The following is a 12,003-nucleotide window of genomic DNA, read 5'->3' as shown; positions in this document are numbered from 1 at the left end:
AAATCTGTTTTCACTAACAATTACAGTTCTGAATCAACAGAACCCAGTTTTTCAAATGTTATCTATTCTATAGGTTGAAATGCATAGAAATATAATGAATAGAACGGACTAATCATTGACTTGGATGGGGACTCCCGTTCTGTTCATTATATTTCTATGAAATCCATATAGATTTTTAAAAAACTGGGCCCAGGGCTGACATACTGGTAATGACCCACAAACAAAATAACAAAAATCCAATCAGATATCATCAGAGCCTACAAAAACAATATTTTCTAGATATCTCAATCAAACATGATAAAGTGGGCTTGGGAGGACATTCCCAAGCAATCAGACACTTTCAATCCACAGTCAATGGGGGATGTGGCCGTTTGGCAGGCATTTTAATAATAAGGCATAGAAATTTTACATGTCCCCAACCGATTGTGTTTTTTTGTTCGTTTATTTACATTTTTTGTAACTTATTTTTTTACTTATTGTGTACATAATGTTGCCGCTACCGTCTCTTATGACTGAAAATAACTTCTGGACATCAGGACTGCAATTACTCACCACGGACTGGCCATGTGCACAACACAACAAGTGTCTTCACTGACATTTTCAACCTCTCCCTGTCCGAGTCTGTAATACCAACATGGTTTAAGCAGACCACCATAATGCCTGTGCCCAAGAACACAAAGGTAACCTGCCTAAATGACTACCGACCCATAGCACTCACGTCTGTAGCCATGAAGTGCTTTGAAAGGCTGGTCATTGCTCACATTAACACCATTATCCCAGAAACCCTAGACCCACTCTAATTTGCATACAGCCCAACAGATCCACAGATGATGCAATCTCTATTGCACTCCACACTGCCCTTTCCCACCTGAACAAAAGGAACACCTATGTGAGAATGCTATTCATTGACTACAGCTCAGTGTTCAACACCATAGTGCCCTCAAAGCTCATCAATAAACTAAGGACCCTGGGACTAAACACCTCCCACTGCAACTGGATCCTGGACTTCCTGACGGGCTGCCCCCAAGTGGTAAGGGTAGGTAACAACACATCTGCCACGCTGATCCTCAGCACAGGGGCCCCTCAGGAGTGTGTGCTCAGTCCACTCCTGTACTCCCTGTTCAATCATGACTGCACGGGCAGGCACGACTCCAACACCATTAAGTTTCCCGATGACACAACAGTGGTAGGCCTGATCACCGACAACGACGAGACAGCCTATAGGGAGGTCAGAGACCTGGCCGTGTGGTGCCAGGACAACAACCTCTCCCTCAACGTGATCAAGACAAAGGAGATGATTGTGGACTACAGGAAAAGGAGGACCGAGCACGCCCCCATTCTCATCGACGGGGCTGGAGTGAAGCAGGTTTAGAGCTTCAAGTTCCTTGGTGTCCACTTCATCAACAAACTATCATGGTCCAAGAACAAAAAGTTGTGAAGAGGGCATGACAAAACCTATTCCTCCTCAGACTGAAAGATGTGGCATGGGTCCTCAGATCCTCAAAAAGTTATACAGCTACGCCATCGAGAGCATCCTGACTGGTTGCATCACTGCCTGGTATGGCAACTGTTCGGCCTCCGACCGCAAGGCACTACAGAGGGTAGTGCGAACGGCCAGTACATCACTGGGGCCGAGCTCCCTGCCATCCAGGACCTCTATACCAGGTGGTGTCAGAGGAAGGCCCTAAAAATTGTCAAAGACTCCAGCCACCCTAGTCATAGACTGTTCTCTCTGCTACCGCACAGCAAGCTGTACCGGAGCGCAAAGTCTAGGTCCAAGAGGCTTCTAAACAGATTCTACCCCCAAGCCATAAGACTCCTGAACCTAATTAAATGGCTACCCAGACTATTTGCATTGCACCCACCTTCCCCCTCTTACACAGCAGCTACTCTCTGTTATCATCTATGCATAGTCACTTTAACTCTACCCACATGTGTATATATTACCTCAATTAACTGGTGCCCCCGCACATTGACTCTGTACCGGTACCCCACAGTATATATTCTCACTATTGTTATTTTACTACTGCTCTTTAATTACTTGTTCATTAAAATTTTTATTCTTATTCGTACTTATTTATTTTTACTGCATTGTTGATTAGGGGCTCATAAGTAAGCATTTCACTGTAAGGTCTACCTACACATGTTGTATTTGATTTTATATTAATATTTGGCTGCATTTACACAGGTAGCCAATTCTGATATTTTGGTCTTTTGACCAATCACATCAGATCTTTTTCAGAGCTGATCGGATTGGTCAAAATACCAGTTAGTGGAAAACATATCAGAATTGGACTGTCTGTGTCATCTCAGCCTTTGCAGCAGGAACTCCATATATGGGCATAGGCCCGTCACCATGACACAACTACCTCACATACTAGGGGCACGTTCAGTAGGTCACAAGTTAGTTTTGGAACGTTCAGATATAAATACGTAATGTAAAACAAACATGCCGCTCTGACAAGGAATCATGTCGGCTCTATTTCTATATGCAAAGTTTTAAAATTCAAAAGGCACTCGCCCATCTGAGCTAACTTTTTTGCGGGTGCATGGTAACAGTTGAATAAAATTTGAAAAAATAAACCCGCACACTGCAAAGTTTGGCAACTGAAAGTGGCCCTGCATACACATGACCATAAGCCATAATTACACCTCACACACCTGAATACAAGTTTACGTATAACAATACAAAACACTCGGAATTGCTAAAGTACCTACTACCTCCATGTGGAAATGTAGATGACATTTGTAGCAGTTTAAGTGTTCAAATTATAATCTATAAACGGTAATATACAAAAGTTTAATAAACAATATTTACATTTACATACACACCTGTTTGTGTATTATTTTTAATTAAGCCAAATGCTTATTATATATAGAATAGGTAAGGTAGAATATAATAAATTAAGCCTGCTGTAACAGTTTTCATTTGCATAGAAGAAAAAAAATACAGTTGTATTTCAAAGTTCAAATATTGTCTTCTCAGTTTTTGTATTGGTTTTTATGCTGACTTTTGTTACAGTCAAAATAAACTGACTCAAACCACAAACTTCCAGAGAGAAGCAGGCCCAAACGTCCAGAGAAAAGCAGGCCCAAGCTAGAAAGTATCATAAAATGCCTCATTTATATGACACATACTGTAACTTGAAAGAGGTTATTTTATATTTTGAAATGTTTATTGTTTATTTTCCATCCATGTTGGCAGTAATGTACACAAACTACAGTTTGAGAAAAAGGCATGGTGAGCATGGTTTTCAGTTATACATTGACGTTATTCAGCATAACACATTGACAGACAGTGAAACAGCAATCCATGGTAACGCTTTTCAGAATGAAACCAAAACAGGAAAACACACCTCAAGTGTGTGTTTGTAGGTGTCTCTTCAAGTGTGTGAGACGGGTGTAACTTTTTACACATTGATAACACGGGTATGGCACATTGATAACACGGGTATGATAACACGGGTATAACACTCTGTCCTGTATGGGTGAATTGATGTTTAGTTAAGACAGAGCTCTGTGCAAAACTCTTTCCACACTCAGGGCAGGTGTAGGGGCGCTCTCCTGTGTGACTGTGTATGTGAACCGTCAAATGACTTGACACTATGAAGGCCTTTCCACAAACTGTGCACCTGTAAGGTTTCTCTTTGGTGTGAGAGTGCTCATGCTTCTGCATGTCACTGACTGAGCAAAACCCTTTCTTGCACTGTGAGCAGATGTGAGGTCTCTCCCCCGTGTGAATCCTTGTGCACAGTAAGTAAGATTAAGCCAACAGAGAAACACTTCCCACAGTAAGAGCAGCTGTATGGACGCTCCCCCGTGTGAGTCCGCATGTGTGACGTCAGCTGACTTTTGGAGATATACTGCTTATTACAGCAAGGACATGTGTGGGGTTTCTCCCCCGTGTGTGTCTGTTGGTGGAGTACAAGGGTGGCTAAGGCGCCAAAGCACTTTCCACACGCATCACACTGATGGGGTTTGTCCACTGCATGAGTTTTTTGGTGGATCTTCAGCTCAACTGACCCAAAGAATTTGTCTTCACAGTGTCGACAGTTGAAGAGAGGTTCACGAGAGTGAGTTTGCTGGTGACTCTTTAGTCCGGAGCGGGAACTGCAACTCCGTCCGCACTCCGTACAGTTGAGCTGTGCCCTATGTGTCCTCTTATGTTGGAGCCGTTCACTTAAAGATCCACATGTTTTCCCACACTTGGAACAAGCATACCCCCCCTACACTGAATAGGTTCTGTTGTGCCTGGTTAGGCTCGACAGGAACTTGAAACGTTTTTCACAGAAAGAGCAGTTGAACGACGGCGTCACACTATGTGTTTTCTGGTGCTTTCGCAAATCAGAAGTCGTCTGGCAACTCTTTCCACACAACAGACATTTGAGGGACTTGTGAGTAGATAGGTGTTTGAACCGCTCGCGGAGAGATCTGAAACTCTCTGCGCACTTGGGGCAATCGAAGGTCGCGTCTAGACAGTGTTTTTGGTGGTGTTTTGAAAGCCCAGTTGAATTACTGAAAGTCTTTCCGCACTGGGTGCATTTGTAGGGTCGATCTCCAGTGTGAATTCGCTGATGCTGAACCAGTTGAGATGGATAGATAAAACACCTTCCACACTGGGAGCACTTGTTGGCAATACGCCGTGCAGTGGACAATGCTTTGGAAAGGGTCTCAGAGGATGGTGATACGTCACCAGGTGGTGGTTGAGCGCAGCTAGACAGCCGAGAAGACTCCCTTGAAGCAGGTTCTGTGGAGAATAAAATAAGAAAATAAATGCCATTGTCTTTGCACAACTATGGAATCCTTGGGGCCCCGTTTATAAGTAAGTTTCAAAAGTCTTACCATTGTTTTCCTCTTCTGGTGGTCTTGATTCTTCAGCACCAGTCCTGTTACTGGAGGATCCACAGCGCATGTTCAGTTAAATACTAATGCACCACAGTAGTAGATAACAGTAGTTTAATATAATGGATTCAAATGTAAAGATGCATGGTGTTGGTGGTGTATGTCAAACAAACCTAACTATAACATTTTCCGACAAGATAGAACTGCCAAAGGGGGTGGAGTTGCAATCTACTGCAGAGATAGCCTACAGAGTTCTATCATACAATCCAGGTCTGTGCCAAAACAATTCGAGCTTCTTCTTTTAAAATTCCATCTTTCCAGAAACAAGTCTCTCACCGTTGCCGCTTGCTACAGACCACCTTCAGCCCCCAGCTGTGCCCTGGACACCATATGTGAATTGATCACCCCCCATCTATCTTCAGAATTCGAACTGTTAGGTGACCTAAACTAGGACTTGCTTAACACCCCGGCCGTCCTACAATCTAAGCTAGATGCCCTCAATCTCACACAAATGATCAATGAACCTACCAGGTACAACCCAAAATCTGTAACCAGGGGCACCCTCTTAGATATCATCCTGACCAACTTGCCCTCTAAATACACCTCTGCTGTCTTCAACCAGAATCTCAGCGATCACTGCTTCATTGCCTACGTGCGCAATGGGTCCGCGGTCAAATGACCACCCCTCATCACTGTCAAACGCTCCCTAGAACACTTCAGCGAGCAGGCCTTTCTAACCGATCTGGCCCGGGTATCCTGGAAGGATATTGACCTCATCCCGTCAGTAGAGGATGCCTGCTTGCTCGTCAAAAGTAATTTCCTTTCCATCTTAAATAAGCATGCACCATTCAAAACATGTAGAAATAAGAACAGATATAGCCCTTGGTTCACCCCAGACTTGACTGCCCTTGACCAGCACAAAAACATCCTGTGGCTTTCTGCATTAGCATCGAATAGCCCCCGCGATATGCAACTCTTCAGGGAAGTCAGGAACCAATATACTCAGTCAGTTAGCTTTCCTAAGGCTAGCTTTTTCAAACAGAAATGTGTTCCTGTAGCACTAATTCACAAAGGTTTTGGGACACTGTAAAGTCCATGGAGAATAAGAGCACCTCCTCCCAGCTGCCCACTGCACTGAGGATAGGAAACACTGTCACCACCGATAAATCTACAATAATGGATAATTTCAATAAGCATCTTTCACGGCTGGCCGTGCTTTCCACCTGGCTACCCCTACCCCGGCCAACACCTCAGCACCCCCTGCAGCAACTCGACTAGCATCACTACTCTGGACGGTTCTGACCTAAAAAATGTGGACAGCTACAAATACCTAGTTGTCTGGTTAGACTGTAAACTCTCCTTCCAGACTCACATTAAGCATCTCCAATCCAAAATTAAATCTAGAATCGGCTTTCCTATTTCGCAAACAAAGCCTCCTTCACTCATGCCGCCAAACATACCCTCGTAAAACTGACTATCCTACCGATCCTTGACTTCGGCGATGTCATTTACAAAATAGCCCCCAACACTCTACTCAGCAAACTGGATGTAGTCTATCACAGTGCCATCCGTTTTATCACCAAAGCCCCATTTCTTACCCACCACTGCAACCTCTATGCTCTCATTGGCTGGCCCTCACTACATATCCGTCGCCAAACCCACTGGCTCCAGGTCATCTATAAGTCTTTGCTAGGTAAAGCCCCACCTTATCTCAGCTCGCTGGTCACCATAGCAACGCCCACCCGTAGCACGCGCTCCAGCAGGTATATCTCTCTGGTCACCCCCAAAACCAATTCTTCCTTTGGCCACCTCTCCTTCCAGTTCTCTGCTGCCAATGACTGGAACGAACTACAAAAATCTCTGAAACTGGAAACACTTATCTCCCTCACTAGCTTTAAGCACCAGCTGTCAGAGCAGCTCATAGATTACTGCACCTGTACATAGCCCATCTATAATTTAGCCCAAACAACTACCTCTTTACCTACTGTATTTATTTATTTTGCTCCTTTGCACCCCATTATTTCTATCTCTACTTTGCACCTTCTTCCACTGCAAACCAACCATTCCAGTGTTATTTTTTTTACTTGCTATATTGTATTTACTTCGCCACCATGGCCTTTTTATATATTTTTTTATTTATTTATATATATATTTTGTTTGCCTTCACCTCCCTTATCTCACCTCACTTGCTCATATTGTATATAGACTTATTTTCACTGTATTATTGACTGTATGTTTGTTTTACTCCATGTGTAACTATGTGTTGTTGTATTGTGTCGAACTGCTTTGCTTTATCTTGGCCAGGTCGCAATTGTAAATGAGAACGTGTTCTAAATTTGCCTACCTGGTTAAATAAAGGTGAAATAAAAAATAAATAAATAAAAATAAACGTGCTCTTGATTCTGCCTGTTGATAATCTCTGCTGTCTGACAAAGTCTCCATCTCTCTGCTTACATGGGTAGGGCCTTCCAAGTTAGGCAAGACATCTAATTTTCTGTCAAAGGCAAATGCCACTCCCACTGTGGTAGGGAGGAACAGTGAAGCGACGTCGTGCAGTCTTCTGCCGAGGAGGGAAATGCTGACAGACACAAGGGTAGAGGACAGTAAAGTTTTAAGTCAGTATGTCAGAAAAGTTAGAGTTTAAATATGATGATATAACGACAACCATAGAGCCAAAATGGAGCTCATAAAGACTGCATTGAATATCAGTGATATTTACATCTCCCTTGGTTTTCTCTCTACCTGCTTAAGGTCTGGCACTGGTAGCAGATCTTCTAGTCTGGAGAGGAACTGACAAACGAGTGCCTGCAAAGCTCTGTCAAAATCACAGCCATACACCACAGGGAAATCTGCCTGAGAGGGGGATAGAGAGAGCAAGTGAAAGGAGTCCCACAATTTGTATGACAGACAAGTACGTCCGCAAACCAAGGATAGATCATATTGATGTTGCTGCCCTTGGCACAGTTGCTATAGCAGAAGGGCAGACTGACAATTCGTTAACTATAAACTATAAACTTTTTTTGATAATTCAACTGGTTAATAATGTCTGCTATTCAGTGACGAAATGTTGTTATTCACAATTAAGATTTAAGCCAGCTGGGAATAAACAGTTCCATACCTTGAAGAATTGGATCCTCTCGATTGGGTCTTCGAGAAGGTTTTTGGTGAGCTTGAGGAAGTTTGCTTCCAACGCATCCATCTGTGCATCATTATTCTGTAACATAAACCCAACACAATGATACAAAAAGCAGGGCAACCAGAAAATGTGATACATTTGACCCTATATACAGAAAAGTGCAAGAACATACCATACCAACTCACCTGTGACAGACCACAGGATGAGAATCTGTCAAGATGGATCTTAATTTTGTTGAGGTCCTCTGGATGCTCACCTTGAAACAGCTGAAGAGTTACCTGAAAAATATTAACTGTATCCATGGCCGTGTCTACACTTGACACTTACAGTTTAAGTTGGAAGTTTACATACACTTAGGTTGGAGTCCTTAAAACTCGTTTTTCAACAACTCCAGAAATTTCTTGTTAACAAACTATAATTTTGGCAAGTCGGTTAGGACATCTACTTTGTGCATGACAAAAGTAATTTTTCCAACAATTGTTAACAGGCAGATTATTTCAATTATAACTCACTGTATCCCAATTCCAGTGGGTCAGAAGTTTACATACACTAAATTGACTGTGCCTTTAAACAGCTTGAAAAATTTCAGAAAATGATGTCATGGCTTTAGAAGCTTCTGATAGGCTAATTGACATAATTTGAGTCAATTGGACGTGTACCTGTGGATGTACTTCAAGGCCTACCTTCAAACGCTGTGCCTCGTTGCTTGACATCATGGGAAAATCAAAAGAAATCAGCCAAGACCTCAGAAAAACAATTGTAGACCTCCACAAGTCCTTGGGAGCAATTTCCAAATGCCTGAAGGTACCACATTCATCTGTACAAACAATAGTACGCAAGTATAAACACCATGGGACCATGCAGCCGTCATACCGCTCAGGAAGGAGACGTGTTCTGTCTCCTAGAGATGAACGTACTTTGGTGTGAAAAGTGCAAATCAATCCCAGAACAACAGCAAAGGACCGTGTGAAGGTGCTGGAGGAAACAGGTACAAAATTATCTGTATCTACAGTAAAACAAGTCCTATATCGACATAACTTTAAAGGCCGCTCAGCAAGGAAAAAGCCATTGCTCCAAAACCGCCATAAAAAAACAGACTATGGTTTGCAACTGCGCATGGGGAGAAAAATTTAACTTTTTGGAGAAATGTCCTCTGGTCTGATGAAACAAAAATAGACCTGTTTGGCCATAATGACCATCATTATGTTTGGAGGAAAAATTGGGACACTTGCAAGCCGAAGAACACCATCCCAACCGTGAAGCACGGGGGTGGCAGCATCGTGTTGTGGGGGTGCTTTGCTGCAGGAGGGACTGGTGCACTTCACAAAATAGATGGCATCATGAGGATGAAAAATTATGTGGATATATTGAAGCAACATCTCAAGACATCAGTCAGGAAGTTAAAGCTTGGTCGCAAATGGGTCTTCCAAATGGACAATGACCCCAAGCATACTTCCAAAGTTGTGGCAAAATGGCTTAAGGACAACAAAGTCAAGCTATTGGAGTGGCAATCACAAAGCCATGATCTCAATCCTATAGAAAATTTGTTGGCAGAACTGAAAAAGCGTGTGCGGGCAAGGAGGCCTACAAACCTGACTCAGTTACACCAGCTCTGTCGGGAGGAATGGGTCAAAATTCACCCAACTTATTGTGGAAATCTTGTTGAAGGCTACCCGAAACATTTGACCTAAGTTAAAAAATGTAAAGGCGATTCTACCAAATACTAATTGAGTGTATGTAAACATCTGACCAACTGGGAATGTGATGAAAGAAATAAAAGCTGAAATAAATCATTATCTCTACTATTATTCTGACATTTCACATTCTTAAAATAAAGTAGTTATCCTAACTGACCTAAGACAGGGAATTATTACTAGGATTAAATATTTTAGGAATTGTGAAAAACTGAGTTTAAATGTATTTGGCTATGGTGTATGTAAACTTCCGACTTCAACTGTACATGTGACTTTGCTATGAGAACACGAAGATCGCATTGAAAATATAAGAGGTCTCCCGGGTGGCGCAGTGGTCTAGGGCACTGCATCGCGGTGCTAACTGCGCCACCAGAGTCTCTGGGTTCGCGCCCAGGCTCTGTCGCAGCCGGCCGCGACCGGGAGGTCCGTGGGGCGACGCACAATTGGCATAGCGTCGTCCGGGGTAGGGAGGGTTTGGCCGGTAGGGATATCCTTGTCTCATCGCGCTCCAGCAACTCCTGTGGCGGGCCGGGCGCAGTGCGCGCCAACCAAGGGGGCCAGGTACACGGTGTTTCCTCCGACACATTGGTGCGGCTGGCTTCCGGGTTGGAGGCGCGCTGTGTTAAGAAGCAGTACGGCTGGTTGGGTTGTGCTTCGGAGGACGCATGGCTTTTGACCTTCGTCTCTCCCGAGCCCGTACGGGAGTTGTAGCGATGAGACAAGGTAGTAATTACTAGCGATTGGATACCACAAAAATTGGGGAGAAAATGGGATAAAACATTTTTTTTTTTAAATAAATAAAATTAAATAAAAAATATATATAAGAGGTTCCAGGACGATGGCGGCGAGTGCAGATGAGATTTTAGCTTGCTCTGAGTAACCTTAACTTTTATCCCTCTCAACAGCACAATTTTTACTTGAAACCTTTAAGGAGGCTATAAAGAAGGGATAACTCCCTGCCTCTCTGAAGCAAGGGGTTATTACTATTATACCTACACCACACAAGGATCTCTTAAATATTGATAATTGGCATCCAATCACACTCCTAAATAAAGACTACAAAATTATAGCCTTAATCTTTGCGTAAAGGTTAAAGTCTTGCTTGAATGATCTGATTGATGAATGTCAATCAGGGTTTATGAAAGGGCGCCATATATCTAATAATCTGAGGCTGGTGTTAGACTTGGTTGAGTATTTTAATCTATTGGATGACTTCCCTGCTGTCAATCTAGCAGATTGTAACATCTCTGAAAAAGATACTGTAACCTACCTCGGTGTAAAGATCACCAAAAATGTTAAGGCTGTGAATGATCTTAATTTGAACCCTGTAACTGAATCTGTCAACAACAAAAAATATCCTCATGGTTAGGGAGGGATTTAAGTTTTCAAGGAAGCGTGCTTTATCCAAAGCTGAGGGGCTATCTTTTTCCATCTATTGACATTCCCAAATCCACTTGCTGTACCTTAGATAGCCTTTTGTACAACTTCATATGGAAAAACAAGCCACATAAAATAAAAATAGATGTTATCACCAACAGGGTTTGTGATGGTCGTCTAAATGTCTTAGACTTCACTCACTTCAATCAGATATCAAAAGTCAACTGGTACATAAAAAATCCTCAGTTTCTGGAATATTATATCTCATTTTGTCACGTTCCTGACCTGTTTTCTGTTAGTTTGTGTATGTGTTAGCTGGTCAGGACGTGAGTTTGGGTGGGCAGTCTATGTTTTCTGTTTCTATGTTGGTTTAAGGGTGACCTGATATGGCTCTCAATTAGAGGCAGGTGGTTTTCATTTCCTCTGATTGAGAGCCATATTAAGGTAGGTGTTTTTACACTGTTTGTTTGTGGGTGGTTGTCTCCTGTGTCTGTGTGATGTTACGCCACATGGGACTGTTTCGGTTTTGTTTGTTCGGTTTATGTAGTCTGTTCCTGTTTTCATGCGTTCTTCGTTATACGTAAGTTCTTATGTTCAGGTGCGTCTACGTCGTTTGTTGTTTTGTAGTTATTCAAGTATAGTTCGTTTTCTGTCTATGTCGTGTCTTGTTTAAATCAATAAATCATGTCATCATACCTCGCTGCATATTGGTCTTCAGATCCCTCTCTCCTCTCCTCGTCTGAGGAGGAGGAGGATTTAGAGTATCGTTACACATTTTGTTTTTCTGAAGCTCGGAGCGCTTAGTTTCTACTACAATGTCCATATATTGTGGGTAAACTTCCAGTGAAATTGGCGGCTTTTTATAAGCAGGCTTTAATGTGCTGGGCTTTGCTGTATAAACTTTTCACCTCATAAATGTTTTATATGGAATAATGGGTCGATATTACATAGAAA

This window comes from Salvelinus fontinalis, chromosome 11 (genome assembly GCF_029448725.1).
Source record: "Salvelinus fontinalis isolate EN_2023a chromosome 11, ASM2944872v1, whole genome shotgun sequence".
NCBI classification, from domain to species: Eukaryota; Metazoa; Chordata; class Actinopteri; order Salmoniformes; family Salmonidae; genus Salvelinus; species Salvelinus fontinalis.
This window is presented reverse-complemented; position numbering follows the sequence as displayed.